This window comes from Nycticebus coucang, chromosome 10 (genome assembly GCF_027406575.1).
Source record: "Nycticebus coucang isolate mNycCou1 chromosome 10, mNycCou1.pri, whole genome shotgun sequence".
In the NCBI taxonomy this organism is placed as follows: domain Eukaryota; kingdom Metazoa; phylum Chordata; class Mammalia; order Primates; family Lorisidae; genus Nycticebus; species Nycticebus coucang.
Genome location: NC_069789.1, coordinates 110,478,870 through 110,505,149, shown reverse-complemented (window position 1 = coordinate 110,505,149; position 26,280 = coordinate 110,478,870). Strand labels below are relative to the sequence as shown.

General features: G+C 42.9%; 1 pseudogene; it reads right to left on the bottom strand.

Moving 5' to 3' along the window:
* Positions 1–11,378: 11,378 nt before the first annotated feature.
* On the bottom strand, positions 11,379–16,882 carry LOC128596524 (leukocyte immunoglobulin-like receptor subfamily A member 6; annotated as a pseudogene).
* Between the last annotated feature and the right edge of the window lie 9,398 nt (positions 16,883–26,280).

Genomic DNA, 26,280 nt, shown 5'->3' with positions numbered 1-26,280 from the left:
GAGATTTTCCTGCTTTCAAAACCTCACAAGCCATACCCTATAAAATCTCTCTGGGTGTGCATGTGCTTGTGTGAATGCATGTGTATTTTATAAGTTCTCCTTCTCTGAAGAACGTAGACTAACATGGTTGGTGAAGACTGTTTCCCTGGACTTGTGAAGCTCAGAGCCCTGAAGGCTGCCATTGCAATTTTTCAGAGGATAGATAATTCAGTCATGGTTTTGTCAAACTGCAGAGAAAGAGAAACATGGGGAATAGTGAGACTTGATAGCAGGTGAACAGCAAGCAACCTGAGTAATTGAGTGTGGGGACCATCTGGAGAAAGAGAGACAGGCCTGTGTGCTTGGCACTCCTAAAGAGGTGAGGAGTGGGCAATATGGGACAGGCAGAGCCTGGGCTTTTCCCAGCAATGAGAGTTATTCAGGGAATGCAGGGGGCTGGTCACTTATGGTCTTCTGTACCCTGCAAGTGTTGTTGGATTTTAATATGAAGGCAATGGGTAAGCATTAATCAATTGAACATATGAGCAGATTGCTGCTTTAAGATGCCCTTAATGTACGGAACAGATAGTAGAAAGGCTGAATTGATAATAAATATTGGTAAAAGTGTAACGGAAATCTGACTTCTAGATGATGCACTGGTCAGTATTCCATGTGGGTTATGTGGATTTCTTGTGTAATCATTACAAAAATCTCTATGTCAAAAATGTATTAACAGTTTAGATAAATGAGGCAGGAAGATTTCTCTGCCTTCATTATAGTTCAGTGTTAGAAAAGGCATTTTCTAGGTTCAAGCTGTCTCCAGGATGGGACTGTGAGAAGGCACAAATATGTTTGATATCTCAGGGTGTGTGTTTCTAGGAAGAGGCAGTGGTTACTCAAGATGAGTTTGCTTTGTAGGGAGGAACTGTTTTTTCTGGGGCTGGAGAATCCAGCTCAGTTCTGATCATCAGCAACATTGAAATGTCAGGCAGAAATGTTTGTGCTTTGACTGGAGGCAGATGGAGATCTGGGGAGGGATTTTTACTAGGGCAGAGTCAGTGACAGAGAAGGTTGAGGCCAATGAGGACAATGAGCTTTAGTAGGGAGTGAGAGCCTGGAGGAAGGGACCAGGAGAGAAGCCTGATGTGACAAGACATCTTCAGCCCCCAGCTGAAGCTAGACAGTGGAGATGGACCAAGGGAACTGGGTGAGGAGGGGTCAGGGGCAGAGCTCTTACATTTGTTCACATGTGTGGAGCAGAACAGCCTGAGGACCTGAAGGCTGCTCCCCTCTCTATCTTGGTTCACTGAAGAGGCCAGGGGCACCATCACAGAACAGATGACCCAAGGAGGAGAAGGAGGCTGGGGACATGATTATAAGAGTGTTAACTGACAGGTAGAGGAAGCACAACCTCCCTCCTCACCTGACTGTGTGGCTTTGTTTCTCTTGAGCACCTCCTCCCTCTCACTTCCTTGTTTCTGTAAGGAGCGGCACCTTCTCTTTATCTCTCTTTTGTAAACCCCCTGAGTCATTTCAACTTCTCACTATCTCTTTCCCCGCCACTTGTAGCTCTTCACCTGACTGTGGGTTCTGTTTTCATGCTTTGGGAAAGAGTAGCCACCAGAAGAAACCACAGGCCCCAGTGTGAGATGTGAGGTAACATTCACTCTTGGTCGACTTTGAACGGAGAGCATCCTCCTTCCTACTTCCTTTTGTAGGAAAATGATAATGACCTCATTTGTCTTGGTTGCTGTAAGTATCAGCAGTGTCTTCACATGAATGGGACAACCTGTTGTAGCTTCAGTGACTAGGTTAAGACGTATGGTTAAAGAGCCACATGTCATGTCTGGGATGGTGAATGGGAGGAAATGCAGCCCACAGAAAAGGATGCAGGAGTGCTCATGTTCCCACCTGGAGTCCACACTGAGCCAAACTGAAGGCAAAATTGAGGCAACATTTCATCAGTGGGTTGATGCCAAATCACTGTGGCATTCAGGGCATCTCTGGCCTGGTGGGTGTCCTATTTTAGATAAAAGTACTTTTCCTGATTTGAGGATCATGATGATATTTGCTTCATAGAATGTATTTGGAAGTATTTATTCTTTTTCTATGCTTTGGAAAAGGTTATTTAATATAGATACTAATTTCTCTTTAAAGGTTTGGTAGAATTCCGATGTGAAGCCGTCTGGTCCTGGACTCTTCTTTTTTGGGAGACTTTGTATAGTTGATATTATTTCAGGACTTGATAAAGGTCTGTTCAATATTTCTAATTCTTTCTGGGTAAGCCTAGGAAGGTGGTGTGCTTTCAAGTATTAGTCAATTTCTTTCAGATTTTCATATTTCTGAGAATAGAGTTTTTTGTAGTATTCATTACGAATTTTTTAAATTTCTTTTTTTTAATTAAATCATAACTGTATACATTGATATGATCATGGGGCATCATACACTCGCTTCATAGACCATTTGACACATGTGTCTGTTGTTATTTCACCTTTGTCATTTCTGATTGATGAAATTAGGGATTTTAATTTTCTTTTTCTGGTTAGACTAGCCAAGGGTTTATCTATTTTTTAAAACTTTTCGAAAGAAACCCAACTTTGATTCATTGATCTTTTGAATAATTCTTTTGTTTTCAATTTCATCTAATTCAGCTCTAATTTTAGTTATTTCTTTTCTTCTGCTGGGTTTGGGGATGGAATGTTCTTCCTTTTCCAGTTGCCTGAGATGTACCAGTTGTTGACTTCCTCTCTTTCGGTTCTCTTAAGGAAGGCGTGCAGTGCTACAAATTTCTCTATTAGAACTGCCTTTGTGGTATCCCAGAGGTTCTGATAATTTGTATAGTCATTATCATTCTGTTTCAAAAACTTGGCAATTTCCTTCTTTTATTTATTTATTTATTTATTTATTTATTTTTATTGTTGGGGATTCATTGAGGGTACAATAAGCCAGTTACACTGATTACAATTGTTAGGTAAAGTCCCTCTTGCAATCATGTCTTGCCCCCATAAAGTGTGACACACACTAAGGCCCCACCCCCCTCCCTCCTTCCCTCTTTCTGCTTCCCCCCCCCATAACCTTAATTGTCATTAATTGTCCTCATATCAAGATTGAGTACATAGGATTCATGCTTCTCCATTCTTGTGATGCTTTACTAAGAATAATGTCTTCCACTTCCATCCAGGTTAATACGAAGGATGTAAAGTCTCCATTTTTTTTAATGGCTGAATAGTATTCCATGGTATACATATACCACAGCTTGTTAATCCATTCCTGGGTTGGTGGGCATTTAGGCTGTTTCCACATTTTGGCGATTGTAAATTGAGCTGCAGTAAACAGTCTAGTACAAGTGTCCTTATGATAAAAGGATTTCTTTCCTTCTGGGTAGATGCCCAGTAATGGGATTGCAGGATCAAATGGGAGGTCTAGCTTGAGTGCTTTGAGGTTTCTCCATACTTCCTTCCAGAAAGGTTGTACTAGTTTGCAGTCCCACCAGCAGTGTAAAAGTGTTCCCTTCTCTCCACATCCACTCCAGCATCTGCAGTTTTGAGATTTTGTGATGTGGGCCATTCTCACTGGGGTTAGATGATATCTCAGGGATGTTTTGATTTGCATTTCTCTAATATATAGAGATGATGAACATTTTTTCATGTGTTTGTTAGCCATTCGTCTGTCGTCTTTAGAGAAAGTTCTATTCATGTCTCTTGCCCATTGATATACGGGATTGTTGGCTTTTTTCATGTGGATTAATTTGAGTTCTCTATAGATCCTGGTTATCAAGCTTTTTTCTGATTGAAAATATGCAAATATCCTTACCCATTGTGTGGGTTGTCTCTTTGCTTTGGTTATTAACTCCTTAGCTGTACAGAAGCTTTTCAGTTTAATGAAGTCCCATTTGTTTATTTTTGTTATTGTCGCAATTGCCATGGCAGTCTTCTTCATGAAGTCTTCCCCCAGGCCAATATCTTCCAGTGTTTTTCCTATGCTTTCTTTGAGGATTTTTATTGTTTCATGCCTTAAATTTAAGTCCTTTATCCATCTTGAATCAATTTTTGTGAGTGGGGAAAGGTGTGGGTCCAGTTTCAGTCTTTTACATGTAGACATCCAGTTCTCCCAACACCATTTATTGAATAGGGAGTCTTTCCCCCAAGGTATGTTCTTGTTTGGTTTATCAAAGATTAGGTGGTTGTAAGATGTTAGTTTCATTTCTTGGTGTTCAATTCGATTCCAAGTGTCTATGTCTCTGTTTTTGTGCCAGTACCATGCTGTCTTGAGCACTATGACTTTGTAGTACAGACTAAAATCTGGTATGCTGATGCCCCCAGCTTTATTTTTGTTACAGAGAACTGCCTTAGCTATACGGGTTTTTTTCCGGTTCCATACAAAACGCAGAATCATTTTTTCCAAATCTTGAAAGTACGATGTAGGTACTTTGATAGGAATGGCATTGAATAGGTAGATTGCTTTGGGAAGTATAGACATTTTAACAATGTTGATTCTTCCCATCCATGAGCATGGTATGTTCTTGCATTTGTTAATATCCTCTGCTATTTCCTTTCTGAGGAGTTCATAGTTTTCTTTATAGAGGTCCTTCACCTCCTTCGTTAGGTATATTCCTAGGTATTTCATTTTCTTTGAAACTATGGTGAAGGGAGTTGTGTCCTTAATTAGCTTCTCATCTTGACTGTTATTGGTGTATACAAAGGCTACTGACCCGTGGACATTGATTTTATATCCTGAAACATTACTGTATTTTTTGATGACTTCTAGGAGTCTTGTGGTTGAGTCTTTGGGGTTCTCTAAGTAGAAGATCATGTCGTCAGCAAAGACGGAGAGTTTGACCTCCTCTGCTCCCATTTGGATTTTCTTTATTTCCTTGTCTTGCCTAATTGTTGGCTAGAACTTCCGGCACTATGTTGAATAGTAAAGGTGACAGAGGACAACCTTGTCTGGTTCCAGTTCTAAGACGAAAAGCTTTCAGTTTTACTCCATTCAGTAAAATATTGGCTGTGGGTTTGTCATAGATAGCTTCAATCAGTTTTAGAAATGTGCCACCTATGCCTATACTCTTCAGTGTTCTAATTAGAAAAGGGTGCTGGATTTTATCAAATGCTTTTTCTGCATCTATTGAGAGGATCATGTGATCTTTATTTTTGCCTCTGTTAACATGGTGGATAAGGTTTATGGACTTGCGTATGTTAAACCAGCCTTGCATCCCTGGGATGAAGCCTACTTGATCATGATGAATGACTTTTTTGATGCTAAGCTGTAATCTATTGGCTAGGATTTTGTTGAGAATTTTTGTGTCTATATTCATGAGTGAGATTGGTCTGAAATTCTCCTTTTTGTTTGGGTCTTTTCCTGGTTTTGGTATCAGGGTGATGTTTGCTTCATAGAATGTGTTGGGGAAGATTCCTTCTTCCTCAGTTTTTTGGAATATAATCTGCAGTACAGGTATAAGCTCTTCCTTGAAGGTTTGATAGAATTCTGGATTGAAGCCATCTTGACCAGGGCATTTTTTAGTTGGAAGCTTTTTTATTGTTCTTTGATCTCAGTGCTTGAAATTGGTCTGTTCAGGAGCTCTATTTCTTCCTGGATAAGTCTAGGGAGAGGGTGTGATTCCAAATATTGATCCATTTCCTTCACATTGTCAAATTTCTGGACATAGAGTTTCTGGTAGTATTCAGAGATGATCTCTTGTATCTCTGTGGGATCAGTTGTTATTTCCCCTTTATCGTTTCTGGTTGAGGTTACTAGAGATTTTACTTTTCTATTTCTAGTTAGTGTGGCCAAAGGTTTATCTATTTTATTTATTTTTTCAAAAAACCAACTCCTTGTTTCATTAATTTTCTGAATGATTCTTTTCTTTTCAATTTCGTTGATCTCTGATTTGATTTTGGATATTTCTTTTCTTCTACTGAGTTTAGGCTTAGATTGTTCTTCTTTTTCCAATTCCATAAGATCTCTTGTGAGATTGTTGATGTGCTCTCTTTCTGTTTTTCGAATGTAGGCATCTAAAGCGATGAATTTTCCTCTCAAAACTGCTTTTGCAGTATCCCACAGGTTTTGGTAGCTTGTGTCTTCATTGTTGTTATGCTCAAGGAAGTTAATGATTTCCTGTTTTATTTCTTCCTTCACCCATCTGTTATTCAACAGAAGATTGTTTAATTTCCATCCCTTTGGGTGGGGTCGAGCATTTCTGTTGGAGTTGAGTTCCACCTTTAATGCCTTATGGTCTGAGAAGATACAAGGTAAAATTTCAATTCTTTTGATTCTGTTGATATTTGTTTTGTGTCCCAGGATATGATCAGTGTTGGAGAATGTTCCATGGGGTGATGAGAAGAATGTATATTCTTTATCTTTGGGATGGATTGTTCTATATGCGTCTATCAAGCACAGTTGTTCCAGGGTCTCATTTTAGTCTCTTATATCCTTGTTTAATTTCTGTTTAGAGGATCTGTCCAGCTCTGTAAGAGGTGTGTTAAGGTCCCCTGTTATTATGGTATTATCAGATATCATATTGCTGAGACTGAGTAAGGTCTGTTTCAAGAATGTGGGAGCATTTAAATTGGGTGCATAGATATTTAGAATTGAAATGTCTTCTTTTTGTATTTTTCCCTTGACCAATATAAAGTGACCATCTTTGTCTTTTTTGACTTTAGTTGCTTTAAATCCACATGTATCTGAAAATGAGATTGCAGGGCGGCGCCTGTGGCTCAGCGGGTAGGGCGCCGGTCCCATATGCCGGAGGTGGCGGGTTCAAACCCAGCCCCGGCCAAATTAAAAAAAAAAAAAAAAAAAGAGGATCCCCGGGTGGTGCCTGTGGCTCAGTCAGTATGGCGCCAGCCCCATATACCGAGGGTGGCGGGTTCAAACCCGGCCCCGGCTTAACTGCAACCAAAAAATAGCCGGGCGTTGTGGCGGGCGCCTGTAGTCCCAGCTACTCGGGAGGCTGAGGCAAGAGAATTGCTTAAGCCCAGGAGTTGGAGGTTGCTGTGAGCTGTGTGACGCCACGGCACTCTACCGAGGGCCATAAAGTGAGACTCTGTATCTACAAAAAAACAAAACAAAAAAAAAAAAAAAAAAAGAAAATGAGATTGCAACTCCTCTTTTCTTCTGAATTCCATTTGCCTGAAAAATTGTCTTCCAACCCTTGACTCAGAGCTTTAATTTGTCTTTTGAAGCCAGGTGTGTTTCTTGCAGACAGCAAATGGATGGCTTGTGTTTTTTAATCCAGTCAACCAAACTATGTCTCTTCAGTGGGGAATTCAAGCCATTAACATTTATTGAGATAATTGATAAGTGTGGTAGTATTCTATTTGTCTTATTTTGTGAGAGTCCATTGCTTAGTTTTATCTTTTGCATCAGTGTGGAGGTTAGGTTCTGTCCTTTAATTTCTGAGTTCTTACTTTGCTACTGATCCCCATTGTGGTGGTCAGTGTGCAGAACAGGTTGAAATATTTCCTGTAGAGCTGGTCTTGTTGTGGCAAATTTCCTCAATGTTTGTATATCCGTAAATGATTTGATTTCTCCATCAATTTTGAAGCTTAGCTTAGCAGGGTACAGAATTCTGGGCTGGAAATTGTTCTGTTTAAGTAGATTAAAGGTAGATGACCATTGTCTTCTTGCTTGGAAAGTTTCATTAGAGAAGTCTGTGGTCACTCTGATGGATTTGCCCCTGTAGGTCAACTGGCGCTTACTCCTGGCAGCTTGCAGAATCTTTTCTTTTGTCTTGACTTTGGACAGGTTCATGACAATGTGTCTTGGAGAAGCTCGGTTAGCATTGAGGCGACCTGGGGTCCGATAGCCGTCTGAAAGCAGTGTGTCAGAATCTTTGGTGATATTTGGGAAATTTTCTTTTATAATATTCTCTAGTATGGCTTCCATTCCTCTGGGGCATTCTTCTTCCCCTTCTGGAATTCCTATAACTCATATGTTGGAACGCTTCATAAAGTCCCATAATTCTGACAGTGAATGTTCTGCTTTCTCTCTCTTCTTTTCTGCCTCTTTTACTATCTGAGTTATCTCGAAAACTTTGTCTTCTACCTCTGAAATTCTTTCTTCTGCATGGTCTAACCTGTTGCTGATACTTTCCATTGCATCTTTAAGTTCCCTGATTGACTGTTTCATTTCCTTCAGCTCTGCTATATCCTTTTTATATTCTTCATATCGTTCATCTCTGATTTGATTCTGTTTTTGGATTTCCTTTTGGTTATTTTCCACTTTATTAGCAGTTTCCTTCATTGTTTCCATCATTTCTTTCATTGTTTTCAACATGTGTATTCTAAATTCCCTTTCTGTCATTCCTAACATTTCTGTATAGGTGGAATCCTCTGCAGTAGCTACCTCATGGTCCCTTGGCGGGGTTGTTCTGGACTGGTTCTTCATGTTGCCTGGAGTTTTCTGCTGATTCTTCCTCATGGGTGATTTCTTTTATCTGTTTCCTTGCCCTAATTTTCCTTTCACTTCCTCTTGCTCTTTAAGTTCTCGTGCCTGTGGACTAATGGTTATAGGACCAGAAGGGTGAGAAGGTTTAAGAGCAAAAAAGGGAATGAAAGAAAGGAGGACCGAGTGGCAAGGAAAAAAAAAAAAGAGAAAAATAGAGACAGGAGAGGGGGTGGGTAAAAGGGATATTGACAAAACGAAGAGAGGCACAGAAAGAGGGAGACAGAGCAATATAGGTGTACAGTGGGGTACTTTGATACAACCTTAAAAAACAAACCACCTTCTGGGGGTGCCCAGTTGGGTGGTTCCCTTGAGGTCAGCAGCTCTTTGCTAATCTGATCAGACACAGTACCCCACCTCCACCAAGTAGAGAGGAAACACAAAAATGCTATAAATCAAACCAAAACAAGCAAACAGAAAACTTTATGGGATAAAATTGGCTGGAAAAACCAAATAATAGCGGTAGAAACACTGACAAAAATGAAGTTCTAATAATTGAAATAGGCATCAATGGGAAATTATAATTAAACTAGAAAAATTGAGAAAGAAAAAGGATCTGTATGGAAACGGTTGAACTTAAAAAACAAAACAATAATCCACAACATCAAAATAAACAAAAAAAACAACCAAACCAAAAAAGAAAAAAAAACAAAAAAAGCACAACCAAAAACAAAGCAGAATGTATATGTTATTGAATTTTGTCTGGGCAACACGTGGTCTTCTGGGGTATGAGATGTTAATCACAGTTCTGATACGACTGGAGGCTGCTAGTTTCTCAAACCCCAGCAGGTACACACCCTAAATCTCTCTTCAGCCCACTTAAAAGGCACTTTGAACTTGTTCACTTACTGAGCAGAAGCTTTCTCAGGGAAGTGCTTGTCGCTGGAATCACTGCTGAAGTGGCTATCCATTTACCCTGTGTGTCAAAACTGGTCTTCCTCTGCCCCGGAGGGTTAGGGCTGCAAGGCGGCTCAGACCCCGCCCTTAGGCTACTTGGTCGCTGGGTTACCAGCTCCCACCCAATTCCAGCTCTGCGACCCTGAGGGCGGAGCTTGCCGGGGCAGATCGCTCACAATGTCTGCCTGTGACCCAGAGCCAAACACTATTAGCTCCGTCTGGCTCAGCGGCTCAGACTGGGGCCCTAGACAAAGGCCAAAGTTCTCCGCACTCCCGCTCAGGCTCTCCCCAAGGCAGTTCAGCTGAGTGCCAAGTCCAAAGACACCAAAACAGTTCACAGGTAAGGCCTTTCTGGTTTGCAGTCTTGCTGCTACTGAACTTACAGTTGCGGGCGGGTTTAGACGGATTGAACACACGCGACCACTTGCCGGTTTTCCACTGTTTTAGTCCTCCTCTTGGGGTCCAGAAGTCTCTCGCTGACTCCCTGTATCCTCTCAGGGGTGATGATAGGCAGATCCCACCAGCGAGAGATGCCTGGAGTCCTATATCCCCAGACTCACGGTGCCCAGATGCAAGGAAGCTGTTACTCGGCTGCCATCTTGCTCCGCCTCCTGAAACTCTTTCTATGTCTGAGTTCGCTCTGACCCTAATGTCCCAGGGCCCTGCTTGGACTGCAACTCTAATCCCAAGACTTCAGAACTGTGCCAGCCCCCAAGACCTCACCAATGCATCCCCATCAGTACTGCTAGGTCAGAAGAACCATCCCAAGGTCCAAGATTTCACTGAGGAGCTCCTAGCCATGAACAACTGTCAGTCCTGGGCCTCATTCAAGCAGTCCCTGGCAAAGGAGAGCAGGTGCCCTGTAAGCCTATTAACCCAGAGCTGAGGGTAGGGAAGCCAGATGAGAAGAAGCCAGTGAATGGTTCCGCCTAAGTGAAAAAACAAAAGAGTTCAACACCCCCAAGAAGATACAGTGGAGCAACCTTAGTGGATTCCACCCACATTCCTGTGCAGAAATGACAGAAATAGAATTCAGAATATGGATGGCAAGTAAGATGAATGGAATTAAAGTGAATGTTAACCAACAAAAAGAAGCCAAAATGTTCAAGAAATTAATAAAGTCACTAAAAAGCTAGACAACATAAGGATTATAATAGAGCTTACAGAAATGTAAGAGTGGGTTAGGGGATTTCATAACACAGCAGAATGATTTAACATCAGACTAAAGGAAGAGAATGAATTTGGGACAGTGGACCAGTGCGTGCAGCTGTGCAGAGGTGTGGACCCAGAGCTGCCATGACATGTGGGACACAGCTTCATGCCTGGAGTGGAAAGAGGGGAAGAGCCAGCAAGGGAAGTCAATAATGGTGGAGAGGAAAAGTATGTCAGTTTAATGCCCTATTCAGACTCACTCCACATGGCGTCTCTGCACTTGAACATTGATTCCCCCACTCTGGAAATGACCAGCAGACAGTCCTGAAAGCACATACTCTAGATTTTTCTCCCAAAACCTCCGGGGAGCATCAGAGTTACTTCCACGACTCTCCCACTCTGGATGGTGTGTCGCTCTCTCTAGAGTTATCTCCTGGTGACATCTTGGGGGCTTCTCTGGCCATGCAACCCCTGAAACAGCAGAATTCCGAGGGCCACCAGGATCAAGCCAGCCATGTCCATGTGGATGAGATTCTCCATGGTATGATTGGGGGTGTGGTGCTGGGGATTGTGGACAAGAGGTCAGAGAGCTCAGGAGAGATCAAAGTCACCAGGGTCCCTGGAAGTTCCCGCAGGACACCATCCTGCCCTGGACAGGGCCTGACATTCTGTGCCCAGCCCATGATCAAGAGCATCTCCTCACTCACCAGTCCTAGGGTCTGACTTGTTCTATGAGGGGGTAATGATGTCAACTGCTCCTGAGAATCAAAACGGAGAGGAGGGGGACGGGATGAAGAGCCCCAAACCCAGCCTCCCCCCTGGGCTCTGAATTCTGTGTCCCTTCATGTCTCACAATGTGACTTTTATGGAGATTCTTAATCAACCCATTCTTGGTTGTAGCAGTTCCTCTAGTCTCCTCCCTGAAGTATTTCAGCCTCTTTGTGTTCTTTGAATTCAAACTTTGCTTTAGATTTTCCAGATGCTAAAGCAAGAAAAATGAGCCAACAATACTAAAATAATTGGGCGCTTGTATATTTTTTCTCCTGTCTGGAACACGGACTACACCATGTAATTTCCCCCAAAATGTACATTGCCAGTTATCAACTACTGAGGACCCAAGTTCCGTGAATGAGGGTTTGATCCTCAGGGGTTCCTGAATGTTGGGAGCACAAAGAGGTGAATACCTGGGGCTGCCTCCCCTTTACCCCATTTTAGCCTCAGCTAACACAACCGGGGTCTCATCATTCCTTAATCTCTTTCTAATTGTTTTGTTATATAGTTAGAAAAAGCCAGAATGCAATTCATACATGCTCACACATATATAAATACATATTTTTGAAGTGGTGGTGATGTTGCAGGCTCATCAGCAACATTTCTGGTTTTATAAAGAATTAATCTAGGAATTAATCAATAATATTTCTGGTTTTATAAAGAATTAATGTAAAAACAAACCACATCAAAAACATTGAGAATATGGCTCAGCACCTGTAGCTCAGGTGCTAGGGTGCCAGCCACACATACCAGAGCTGTGGGGTTCAAACCCGGCCTGGGCCTGCCAAACAACACTGACAACTACAATCAAAAAATAGTCAGGCAGTGTGGTGGACACCTGTAGTCCTAGCTACTTGGGAGGCTGAGGCAAGTGAATCGCTTAAGCCCAAGAGTATGAGGTCACTGTGAGCTGTGACTCCACAGAACTCTATAGAGGGTGACATAGTGAGACTCTGTCTCAAAAAAAAAAAAAAACTGAGAATATGGATGAACATGAGTGTATATACTTGGAGACATGTGCACACGTATATTTATATGTAATTTATATAATTGTATATAAATATGTATATAGTTAAAACTTTCAATATTTATTTAATATGCAGTTACATACTAAAACACAAAGTGTAAAATTGGCATGCAATTTAGAAATAAATGTCTATTTTCTTGTAGTTTATATGCATTTTATAAGTAAGTTAGAGATCAATTAAAAGGCCAATGGAGAAGAATTCTATAGTGAAATTAAATAAATATAGTGAAACCAGTAACTTTTTCATGTGTACTTCTTGCTTTTTAGAGAGACAGAGTCTCACTATATCACCCTCAGTAGAGTGCTATTGCATCACAGCTCACAGCAACCTCCAGCTCTTGGGCTTAGGTGATTCTCTTGCTTCAGCCTCCCGAGTAGTTGTGACTACAGGCGCCTGCCACAATGCCCAGCTATGTTTTTGTTGCAGTTTGGCCAGGGATAGGTTTGAACATGCCACCCTCAGTATATGGGGCTGGCACCCTATTCACTTAGCCACAGGCACTGCCCAACCCCTTATAAATTTTTAAAATAATTGAATTATTATTTAAATTGAAATGAATGTCCACAATTCCTGTGAATAAAACTTAGAAAACTCTTCTTAAGTTTATTAATACTCCTCCATATTAAATGCGCAGGATAGAAAGAGTTGATAATAAGATAAAATTATCTGAAAAAGCAAATGTATTAATTAAATTAAGTCCTAATGAAAATAATAAAAGAATTCATCTATTTTTAAATCATAAATCCATATCAGTTAAATTAAAATTATAAATTTATGTATCTATTCTTTTATTTTAGAACAGTAGAGAGCATCATTTGAAAAGTGAGCAGAGAAGATGTGGAATAGAAATGACTCACACACAGGATGTGCTGTGTGGTGACTTCCCCTCCACTGGCTCAGTGAGCAGGTGAGGCCCCTCCTTAATCTCAGGTGTGCCCTGAGCACAGAGACCACCATAGGGGTCTGTGCTTGGTGGCACCCACAGCCTGGGGAGCTCCCCTCCGACCGAGTGTCTTGTGTGGGCTCCACCCTCACCTCTGTCAGATCCCACCAAGGCCTGAGCAGCCCCCTGTCCTGTTCTGAGAGGACTCAGGGAACCCCCGGCTTGTGGATGAGGGGCTCTTAGAAATGAGAAATAAGAGCTGTTCAGGGGGCATCCATCTATCCTCACTCCAAGTCGCCAGCCTGTTCTCCTTCTTCTCTGCCCAAGATTATCCTGTTTCCTATCAGGCCTGGACGCCATACTCTGCTGACCCAGCCCATCCTCCTCCTCCTCACCACACATCCTCCTAGACAGAGCAGGGGCCTGGGAGTCAGGCAGAGCTGTGCGAAGTGTGGATTCGGTAAACCAGCAGATGTCGTGTGAGGCAGGAGAGATCCTGACCAGCAGAGCTCTGTAAATCTTTACCGTTTTCATAATATTCTGGCTTCTCATATAAACCTCATGCACCTGCCCACATCTCCTGCAGCTTTCTAACCCTGACGAGTCTCAGTTACAAGAGGAGCAGGACAGGCCCACAGAGGGCTGGAGACAGGAGCACATCCCAGGTGCCCCAGGGGGTCAGAAAGGAGGGTGTTTTGAGGTCACCCTAGGTACCTCCCCTTCATTCAGATGGGAACCCAGGGCAGGAGGGGACAAGGCTTTCTTAGAAGTTCCTGCTCCCAAGAGGAGGCAGAACCAATGCAGACTTTGCCACTTCTGGCCCCTCCCACCCGACTCCCAGACTAAGCACCTGCCCTGTGCCCTCCCTGCTCCTGGCTTCCTATTGAGTGGAGATGGCTCCTGGGGTCCTGTTCAGGGAGGGGACACACCTAATTCCTCCTCCCTTCAGCTCTGACCCCTCCTCTCTGCCTGGACCTCATACACCTCCCTCCCTTTTGATGCCCACAGAGGGTCACAGCTGCTCCATCCTCAGAGCCCCAGAAGCCACATGGGCCCCTTGCTAAAGTCCACCCTACTTCCTGTTCCTTTGGGAGGCAGACCCCGACCTCAGTATTGGGAATAGGATTGAAATGAGTCTGGAAGTTTCCGTGGGATCAGGATAACAGCTTCCATCTCTCATGGGGTCAGGACCCGGTGTTGAGGGACTAGGACACCTAGAGGTTCTGATTCTGAGATAAAGACATCAGCAGGTAGGTGAGTGGGGGCCTCTGACTTCTACCCTCAGTCTTGTCTCTTTGCTCTGAGGTTCACCCACATCTCATCCCACTTTTCCTGCCCTGCACCCTGACTGAGACTTTAGGGGAAAGTGCCCAGGGATGGGAGTTCTCCTCTGTTTCCTCCTATCTCGGCTGGACCCTCCCCTGCGACCTACCCCCTTCACCCCCTCATTCCTCAATGTCCCAGAGCTCTCCTGGGGCAGGGCCCTGAGCTGACCCTTTGATCTCAGAGAGGGCAGGGGCAGGAGTCCTCACCTGAGACCATGAACTCCACGGGTTCACTGGGCAGTGACAACAGGTAAGGAGAAGGGCTGTGTGGGCTCACAGAACTCAAGGAGAATTCAGCCAGGAACTGCCTAGATCTAGACTTTGATCTGAGATGCAGGGGGCAATTTCCCGCTCCCTCCTTGGCCAGAAAGAAAGTGTCTGTTGGGCTCCATGACTGGCACACAAAGGTGACATCCTCTCCTGAGGCCACTGTGGGGCCCGGCTGCACGGAGATGAAGGGTCTGTAAAAGAGCTGTCCTAGACAAAGTGGAAGGAGGGGTGAGGGTGGCCCCCTAACTTTTTCTGAGGTGACACATCCCTGGGCCTTTCTCTGAACACCTTCAGTGTCCCTATCTCCGTGTCTGAGTCTCCTTCTCCCCACTTACCTCTGTGTCTCTCTCCCTACCCCTCCCTGAGACCCCACCTCCTCCCAGCCATCACCCCTGTCCCTTTCTCCTCCCCCCACAAGGGCTGTGCAGTGTCTGGGTCCCTGACAACCCACTGGGCTCCTCACCTGAGATCAGGATGTCCAGGGGGTCACTGGGGGCTGACCACTCAGAGGAGAGTTTGTATCCACCATAACATCTGTACTGACCCCCGTGGGAGCCCCTCACAGGGCCCAGGGGAGAGTTGGCCTGAGAGAGTCCAGCCTGGGGCTGCCAGCCAGGGAGCTGGGTGAGGACACGTCCCTCATCCCGGGATAGGGCAAATCTGTCATAGCTGACATCAGAGCGACACTGGAGGGTCAGGTTCTGTCCAGGGGCCATGACATGGCCCTGCAGGGTGAGGAGGGAGGGCTTCCTAGACACACCTGGGGGGGAAGGACAGGCCATGAGCTGCAGGGTCTGGCCCCTGCCAACTCCTCAGTGTCCTGTCCTGTCCCTGCAGGTCTCACTGTCTCTCTCTTGGGGTCTCTTGCTCCAGAGCCCTTGATTCCTCACCCTACACTACCATCTTGGGGTTCCTGAAAGCAAGGCTCACTGTGACATATTTTGGGTTTCAAAACATGAATAGCATGTTATGAAACCTCCTCACCTGAGACCAGGAGCTCCAGGGGGTCACTGGGTTCTGACTACACCTGGGGGTTGTTCCTGTAATAGCCAGAGCATCTGAACATCCATCTGTGCCCAGGGATCACAGGGCCCACAGAAAACAGGGCCTGGAACTTGCCATTGGAGGCTGTGAGTCCAGTGTCCAGGACAGCTTTTGTTCTTCTTCCTTGGTCAAAGTAAACCTGGCAAATCCCACCTGTGACCCACACTGGAGGGTCATATTTCCCCCTGAGGTCACCACAGGGCTCTGCAGGGATGAGAGGGTGGGTTTGCTGTAGACTCCTAGGACAGGAGGAGGCAGTAGTGTTAAATGGGGATCACACGTCCCACATCATCCTCGGGTTGGACTATGAGAGGGAGACACCCCTGAGAGCAGACCCCATTCCTGAGGGCAAAGCTTGAAGCTGGGAGCCCCAGGTGTCCTCTTACCTGTCACCATGAGCTCCAGGGTGTCACTATGGTCTGACCATCCAGCAGGGCTGTGATAGTAACAGCGATATCCCATTGCATAGTGCTCTGTCACATACTGGATATTGAACTTGGCCTTGTTCCCAGGCTCCAGTGGTTTATTTCTGTCCCAGAAGCTTCCCTGTTTTTCCAGTTGGTTTTCCTGGGCATCGAATGTCCCCTGACACCAGATAGTCACAGGGCTTCCCCTGGTTATCACAGAGTCTGGTTCAGCCCAGATGGTGGGTCTGGGGAGGGTTCCTGTTAGGAAATCAGAAGCTGGGTCCCCAGTCACCTCCCACCCCACTGATCCCAGTTCTGAGCCCGACTCTCCAGATGTTCCCCCCAATCAGCTCAGGGCTCCTGTTCCCCATTCTCAGCTGCCCAGGGGTGTCTTCTTGTCCCCACTGAGGAGAAGTGACTTGGGACAGCTGGGGACAGACTCACCTGCATGTACGTGGGTCCCGGGGCCCAGACTCATCCCTGGAACAGATCTCAGTGAGAGATTTGTCACCTGAAGGCTGAGCATATCCTCCTTCACACCCCCAAGGAGCCTCCTGAGTCCCTGGGGTCTCCTGATAGAGCAGGGCCTGGCTGTGGGTGGGTCTCTCCCTCCCAGATCAGGGTCTCCTCTGTCTGTCCCCACATCTCACCAAAGCAGAGCAGGGTTATGAGGGTGGGGGTCATGGAGTCTCCCACCACTCGTCCCAGCTGTGCAGATGGAGGAGACCAAGGTGCCTTCAGGACACACAGACACACAGGATGTGGCTAGTTGTACTTTGGGGCCTTTCTGACATGGTGCTGTCACATCTGAACCACCACAGGAAGGGGAACTGCACTCTTCCCAGGAGCCTGGTTCTCATTTCCGCAGGGTGAGGGCTGGGGTGAGCACCAGGCTCTCTGCCGACACTTACACAGAAGGAGGGTCTCCCTGACCCACAGCCACCATCTGCCTCATGTGTCCTCAACTCACTGACGGCCAGGACACAGCAGCAAATGGACCTTGTAGCTTCTGTATCAGTCCCTCATAGGTGAAAGTGAGCAGGGCCTCTTCCGGCTCAGAGCCTCTGTGGGTCTCCTCCCTCCTTCAGCCCATCCTTCCACACAATGTGGTGGAGTCCTCACCATGATCAGTCATCCCACCTGCACTGGAGATGCTTCAGCGAAGGGGCAGATTCATGTCCTCAGCTGACTCAGACCAGCAGAGACCCGTGAACATGTGACAGTGCAGCTCACAGTGTGGCCAGGAGCAGAAAGGGCACACACAGAATAAGAGACGAAAATACACCCCTTTCTTTCCCCTGGAAGGTGGATTTTCTTTGTAGCCGGTAGTCCTGTTCTTCTACTTCCTATTTCATTTCGCAATAGCTTCAAGCTCCACCTCCCTGTGGACAAGAGTCTTAGTCTCCTATGTACTTAAGGTCCACTCTTCCCTTGTGCCTCCCTCTGCATCTCAATCTGTGTCCAAGGCTTTTTGGGAACAATTGCTTATTTGAATATCTGATTGAAGGTGTTGGGTGGAGAATTGATATTTATTTCAGTCATGAACAGTATCATGAGTGACTTTGGGCATTAATGTCACATCTCCAAGCCTTGGTCTTTGTAGCCTGTTGCTATAAACCCCACACCTTATGGGGGTCAGTGGTGACTGGAAGATGGAAGGGGCCCATTCATAGTTATTTACAGACCAGGTTAAGACATGATAGGTTGGGGCTGAAGAGGATCCTGGCATCTGGCTCCATGGTCAAGGGGGAGGATCGACACACCCACTCTGTTCTTAACATTGAGTAATGGGGCTTAGCAGATTTCTGAAACTTGTAGCCCTGGCCTCATACAGAAAAAGTTAAATGAAAAATTTCTGAGTTCGTCTCTTGGTTTTCTATTGTGTTCCATACATTTACCTCTCTATTTTTGTGCCAATACCATGCTGTTTTGATCACTATAGATTTATAGTATAGTTTGAAGTCTGGTAGCATGATTCTTCCTGATTTGTTTTTATTTCTGAATAATGTCTTGGCTATTCGAGGTTTTTGTACTCAGTACTATTATGAATACAATCTACAATCACTCACACTTTCATATGAAGAATAGATCACAACTATGGCCCAGGATGAAGGAGGGATGGGGAGACGGGAAGGGAGGGGGAGTTCAGGGGGTAGGGTTTATGGTAGGATCACACATATGGTGCATAATGCAAGGGTACTTTTTGGATTTATTAAGTATAGAGTATAAATGTCTTAACACAATAATTAAGTAAAGAAGATGAGGTTCATATTAACCAGTGTGATGTAAACACTCCTAATTCTATATGAAATCAGCACATCGTACCCCATACATGCATTAATGTATACATGATCTATGTGTTTGTAATTTAAAAATAAATAATAAATAAATAAATAAATAAACTAAGGATATATATATATATAATATAAAACTCCAAACACAGGAACATGGTGGCCACAGCCTCAGGTACAGCTTTGATGGTGAAGGTCAGTGACAACAACAGCTGGCACCTGACAGCATGACCAACCCGAGCTGCTGTTCAACTTAGGAGGATCAAGATGGCAGCTGATTAATAGCTTCCTTGCAACTGGGCATGGTGAATCTGGGGAGAGAAGACGCCAGGCATCTCTGGCCAGTGGAATCTGCCCAGAAACATACCTTTGGGGACACAGGGAGTCAGCAAGAGACTTCTGGACCCCATGAGGAGGACAAAAGCAGTGGAGAACTGGCAAGTGTTTGGATGAGTTTGTTTGGTCTAATCCCACCAGCAGCTGTAAGTACAGTAGCAGTGAGATTGCAAACTGGAAAGGCCTTACCTGTGAGCTGTTTTTTTTTTTTCTTTGGAGTTGGCACTCAGTTGAACTACCTTGGGAGAACTTGGGCAAGAGTGTGGAGGGCTTTAAGCATTGTCTAGGTTCCCAGACTGAGCCACTGAGCCAGACAGAGCTAATAGTGTTCAGCTATTGGCTGTGTGGAGCCATTCTGGGAGAACTGACTTGGCAAGCTCTGCCCTCGGGGTTGCAGAGCAAGGATGGAGGGGTAGTGAGTAATCTAGTGACTGAGCAGCCTAACGCTGGGGACTGAGACGCCTTAGAGCCTTAGCCTTCAGGGGCATAGAGTGAGACCAGTTTTGGCACACTGGGTAAGTGGATAGCCAGGATCCACTTCAGGAGTGATCCCAGCGACAAGTGCTTTCCTGAGAAAGCTTCTGCTTGTCCAAGGTTATCAGTTTAAAGTGCCTTTTAAGTGGCCTGAGGAGAGATTTGGGCTCTCCATCCTGCGGGCTTTTAGAAATCAGCAGAGGCCTCCACTCTCCAACTCATACAGCTGTATCAGCATTGTGATTAACATCTCATACCCCAGAAGATCACCTTTTGCCCAGACAATATTCAGCAAGATACATATACTGCTTTGTTTTGGTTTTGTTTTGCTTTGTTTTTTGATTCTTGTTTTTAATTTCAACATTATCCCTATAGATTTTTCTTTCTTTTTTCCTTTTATTTCTTCACTTTTCTAGTTTACATGTAATTTTTCATTGTTGCCTTTTTTAACAATTAGAATTTCATTTTTTGTTAGTGTTTCTACCGCTATTATTTGGTTTTTCCCCCAATTTTATCCTGTAAAGTTTTCGGTTTGCTTGTTTTGGTTTGATTTATATCATTTTTTTCTTTCCTCTCTACTTGGTGGAGGTGGGGTACTGTGTCTGAACAGGTTAGGAAAGAGCTGCTGACCTCAAGGGAACCAACCAACCCAGCTCCCCCCGAGGTTGGGTGTTTTTAAGGTTGGCTCAAAGTACCATACTATACATACACCTATATTTCTCCTGTTTCCGTCTTTCTGTGCCTCTCTTCTTTTTGTCAATATTCCCTTTTACCCATCCCTCTCCTTTCTCGTTTTTCTTTTCTTTTCTTTTTCCCTTCTTGCTCTTCAATCTTCTCAACCTTCTGGTCCTGTACCAAAAGGACTCATTGAAACCCTAGTCCACAGGCACAGCAACTTAAAGAGCAAGAGAAAGTGAGAGGAAATTAGGGCAAGGAAACAGATAAAAGAAACCAGTCATGAGGAAGAATTAGCAGAAAAATCCTGGCAACATGAAAAGCCAGTCCAGAGCAACCCCCCACAAGAAATTGTGAGGTAGCTACTGCAAAGAATTAAACCCATAAAGAAATGTTAGAAATGACAGAAAGGGAATTTAGAATACAAATGATGAAAATAATGAAGGAAATGATGGAAACAATGAATGAAATTGCTGATAAAATGGAAAATAATGAAAAGAAAATTCAAAAACAGAATCAAATAAGAGATGAATGATATGAAGGACATAGAAAGGATAGAGCAGAGCTGAAGAAACAGAAGCTGTCAATTAGGGACCTTAAAGATGCAATAGAAAGTATCAACAACAGATTAGACCATGCAGAAGAAAGAATCTCAGAGGTAGAGGACAACTACCTTTTGAGATAACTCAGATAGTTAAAGATGCAGAAAAAAAGAGAGAGAAAGCAGAATATTCACTGACAGAATTATGGGACTTTATGAAGTGTTCAAACATATGAGTTATAGGTATATCAGAAGGGGAAGAAGAATGCCCTAGGGGAATGGAAGCCATGCTAGAGAATATTATTAAAGAAAATTTCCCAAATATCACCAAAGATTCTGACACATTCATTTCAGAGGGATATCATACCCCAGGTCACCTCAATTCAAACCAAGCTTCTCCAAGACACATTGTGATGAACGTGTCCAAAGTCAAGACAAAAGAAAAGATTCTGCAAGCTTCCAGGACTAAGCACCAGTGGACGGACAGGGGCAAATCCATTAGAGTGACTCCAGACTTCTCTAACGAAACTTTCCAAGCAAGAAGACAAAGGTCATCTACCTTTAATCAACTTAAGCAGAACAATTTCCAGCCCAGAATTCTATATCCTACTAAGCTAAGCTTTAAAATTGATAGAGAAATCAAATCATTTACGGATATACAAACATTGAGGAAATTTGCCACAACAAAACCAGCTCTACAGGAAATACTTCAACCTGTTCTATACACTGACCATCACAATGGATCGACAGCAAAGTAAAAACTCAGAAATTGAAGGAGAGAATCTAATTTCCACACTGATGCAAAAGATAAAACTAAGCAATAGACTCTCACAAAATAAGATGAATAGAACACTACCGCACTTATCAATTTTCTTAATAAATGTTAATGGCTTGAATTCCCCACTAAAGAGGCATTGATTGGCTGACTGAGTTAAAAAATACAAGCTATCCATTTGCTGTCTTTAGGAAACATACCTAGCTTCAAAAGACAAATTAAAACTCTGAGTTCAGGGTTGGAAGACAATTTTTCAGGCAAATGGAATTCAGAAGAAAAGAGGGGTTGCAATCTTATTTTCAGATACATATGGATTTAAAGCAACTGAAGTCAAAAAAGACAAAGATGGTCACTTTATATTGGTCAAGGGAAAAATACAAGAAGAAGACATTTCAATTCTAAATATTTATGGACCCAATTTAAATGCTCCCAGATTCTTGAAACAGACCTTACTCAGTCTGAACAATATGATACCCTATGATGTCATAATAACAGGGGACTTTCACACTCCTCTTACAGAGCTGGACAGATACTCTAAACAGAAATTATACAAAGACTGAAGGGACTTAAATGAGACCCTCGAACAACTGTGCTTGATAGACACATATAGAACTCCATCCCAGAGATAAAAAATATACATTCTTCTCATCCCCCTATGGAACATTCTCCAAAATTGATCATATTCTAGGACACAAAACAAACTCAACAGAACCAAAAGAATTGAAATTTTACCCTGTATCTATTCAGACCACAAGGCACTAAAAGTGGAAGTCGCCTCCAACAAAAACCTTCAACCACACACAAAGGCATAAAAATTAAACAACCTTCTGTTGAATGACAGTTGGGTGCAGGAAGAAATAAAATAAATAACTTCCTTGAGCATGACAACAATGAAGACACAAGCTACCGAAACCTGTGCAATACTGCAAAAGCAGTTTTGAGAGGATAATTTATCGCCTTAGATGCCTACATTTGAAAAATGGAAAGAGAGTGCATCAAATTCACAAGCCATTTTATGGAATTGGAAAGGAAGAACAATCTCAGCCTAAACCCAGCAGAAGAAAAGAAATATCCAAAATTAAATCAGGGATGAATGAAATTGAAAACAGAAGAATCATTCAGAAAATCAGTGAAACAAGGAGTTGTTTTTTTGAAAAAATAAATAAAATAGATAAACCTTTGTCCAGACTAACTACAAATAGAAAAGTAAAATCTCTAGTAACCTAAATCAGAAATGATAAAGGAAAAGTTGCAACTGATGCCACATAGGTACAAGAGATCATCTCTGAATACTACCACAAATTCTATGCCCAGAAATTTGACAATGTGAAGGACATGGATCAATGTTTGGAATCACACCCTCTCCCTAGAGTTAGCCAGGAAGAAAAAGAGCTCCTGAACAGACCAATTTAAAGCATTGAGATTAAAGAAACAATAAAAAAGCTTCCAACAAAAAAACTGCCCTCATCTGGATGGCTGCACATGAGGATTCTATCAAAACTTCAAGGAAAAGCTTATTCCCGTACTGCAGATATTATTCCAAAAAATTGAGGAGGAAGGAATCTTTCCCAACACAGTCTATGAAGCAAACATCACCCTGATACCAAAACCAGGAAAAGATCCAACTAAAAAGGAGAATTTCAGACCAATTTCACTAATGAATACAGATGAAAAAATTCTCAACAAAACCCTAGCCAATAGATTACAACTTATCATTAAAAAAGTCATACATCATGATCAAGTAGGTTTCATCCCAGGGATGCAAGGCTGGTTTAACATATGCAAGTCCATAAATGTTATCCAACATATTAATAGAAGCATAACTAAGACCTTATGATCCTCTCAATAGATGCAAGAAAAGCATTCGATAAAATCCTTAGAACTCTTAGAACAGTGAAGACTATAGGCATAGGTGGCACATTTCTGAAACTGATTGAAGCTATCTATGACAAACCCACAGCTAATATTTTACTGAATGGAGTAAAACTGAAAGCTTTTCCTCTTAGAACTGGAACCAGACAAGGTTGTCCTCTGTCACCATTACTATTCAACATAGTGCTGGAATTTCTAGTCAATACAAGTAGGCAAGACAAGGAAATAAAGGGAATCCAAATGGGAGCAGAGGAGATCAAACTCTCCCTCTTTGCTGACAATATGATCTTATACTTAGAGAACCCCAAAGACTCAACCACAAGACTCCTAGAAGTCATCAAAAAATACAGTAATGTTTCAGGATATAAAATCAATGTCCACAAGTCAGTTGCCTTTGTATACACCAGGATGAAAGGCTAATTAAGGACACAATTCCCTTCACCATAGCTTCAAAGAAAATGAAATACCTAGGAATATACCTAACGAAGGAGGTGAAGGACCTCTATAAAGAAAATTATGAAATCCTCAGAAAGGAAATAGCAGAGGATATTAACAAATGGAAGAACATACCATGCTCATGGATGGGAAGACTCAACATTGTTAAAATGTCTATACTTTCCTAAGCAATCTGTCTATTCAATGCCATCCCTATTAAGATACCAACATTGTACTTTCAAGATTTGGAAAAAATGATTCTGCATTTTGTATGGAATCAGAAAATAACAACTGTATAGCTAAGGCAGTTCTTAGTAATAAAAATAAAGCTGGGGGCATTACCATACCAAAGTTTAGGCTGTACTACAAAGCCATAGTAGTCAAGACAGCATGGTACTGGCACAAAAATGGAGACATAGACATTTGGAACTGAATAGAAAACCAGGAAATGAAACTAACATCTTACAACCACCTAATCTTTGATAAAACAAACAAGAACATGCCTTGGAGGAAAGACTCCCTATTCAATAAATGGTGTTGGGAGAACTGGATATCCACATGTAAAAGACTGAAACTGGACCCACATCTTTCTCTACTCACAAAAATTGATTCAAGATGGGTAAAGAACTTAAATTTAAGGCATGAAACAATAAAAATCCTCAAAGAAAGCATAAGAAAAACACTGGAAGATATTGGCCTAGGGAAAGACTTCACAAAGAAGATTGCCATTTCAATCACAACAACAACAAAAATAAACAAATGGGACTTCATTAAACTGAAAAGCTTCTGTATAGCTAAGGAGACAACAACCAAAGGAAATAAACAACCTAAACAATGGTAAAGGATATTTGCATATTTTGAATCAGACAAAAGCTTGATAACTAGGATCTATAGAGAACTCAAATTAATCCACATGAAAAAAGCCAACAAACCCATATTTCAATGGGCAAGAGACATGAATAGAACCTTGTCTAAAGAAGACAGATGACAAATGGGACTTCATTAAACTGAAAAGCTTCTGTACAGCTAAGGAGACAATAACCAAAGCAAAGAGACAACCTACACAATGGGAAAGGATATTTGCATATTTTCAATCAGACAAAAGCTTGATAACTAGGATCTATAGAGAACTCAAATTAATCCACATGAAAAAAGCCAACAATCCCTTATATCAATGGGCAAGAGACATGAATAGAACTTTCTCTAAAGACGACAGACGAATGTCTAACAAACACATGAAAAAATGTTCATCATCTCTATATATTAGAGAAATGCAAATCAAAACAACCCTGAGATATCATCTAACCCCAGTGAGAATGGCCCACATCACAAAATCTGAAAACTGCAGATGCTGGCGTGGATGTGGAGAGAAGGGAACACTTTTACACTGCTGGTGGGACTGCAAACTAGTACAACCTTTCTGGAAGGAAGTATGGAGAAACCTCAAAGCACTCAAGCTAGACCTCCCATTTGATCCTGCAATCCCATTACTGGGCATCTACCCAGAAGGAAAGAAATCATTTTATCATAAGGACACTTGTACTAGACTGCTTATTGCAGCTCAATTTACAATCGCCAAAATGTGGAAACAGCCTAAATGCCCACCAACCCAGGAATGGATTAACAAGCTGTGGTATATGTATACCATGGAATACTATTCAGCCATTAAAAAAAATGGAGACTTTACATCCTTCGTATTAACCTGGATGGAAGTGGAAGACATTATTCTTAGTAAAGCATCACAAGAATGGAGAAGCATGAATCCTATGTACTCAATTTTGATATGAGGACAATTAATGACAATTATGGTTATGGGGGGAAACAGAAAGAGGGAAGGAGGAGGGGGTGGGGCCGTGTGTGTGTCACACTTTATGGGGGCAAGACATGATTGCAAGAGGGACTTTACCTAAGAGTTGCAATCAGTGTAACCTGGCTTATTGTACCCTCAATGAATCTCCAACAATAAAAAAAAAAACAAGACAGATGAAAGGCTCACAAATATATGAAAAAATGTTCATCATCCCTAATTATTAGAGAAATGCAAATCAAAACCACCCTGAGATACCATCTAACCCCAGCGAGAATGTCCCACATTACAAAATCTCAAAACTGCAGATGCTGGCATGGATGTGGAGAGAATCCACAGGGGCTTTTACACTGCTGGTGGGACTTTTACACTGCTGGTGGGACTGTAAACTAATATAACCTTTTTGGAATGAAGTATGGGGAACCCTCAAAGAACTCACACTAGAGCTTCCTTTTGATCCTGCAATTCCATTACTGGGCATCTACCCAGACGGTAAAATGTCCTTTTATCATAAGGACACTTGCACTAGCCTATTTATTGCATTTTTGCCAATTTACAATCGCCAAAATGTGGAAACAGCCTAAATGCCCACCAACCCAGGAATGGAGTACCAAGCTGTGGTATATGTACACTGGGGAATATTATTCAGCAATTTAAAAAATGGAGACTTTACAGCCTTTGTATTAACCTGGATGGAAGTGGAACCCATTATTCTTTGTAAAGCATAACAAGAATGGAGAAGTATGTACTCAATTTTGATATGAGGACAATTAATGACAGTTAATGTCATGCTGGGGGTGGGGGAAGGGGAGACCAGAGAGAGAAAGAAGGAGGGAGGGGTGGGGAAAGGAAGGGCAGAGAGAGGGAAGGAGGGAG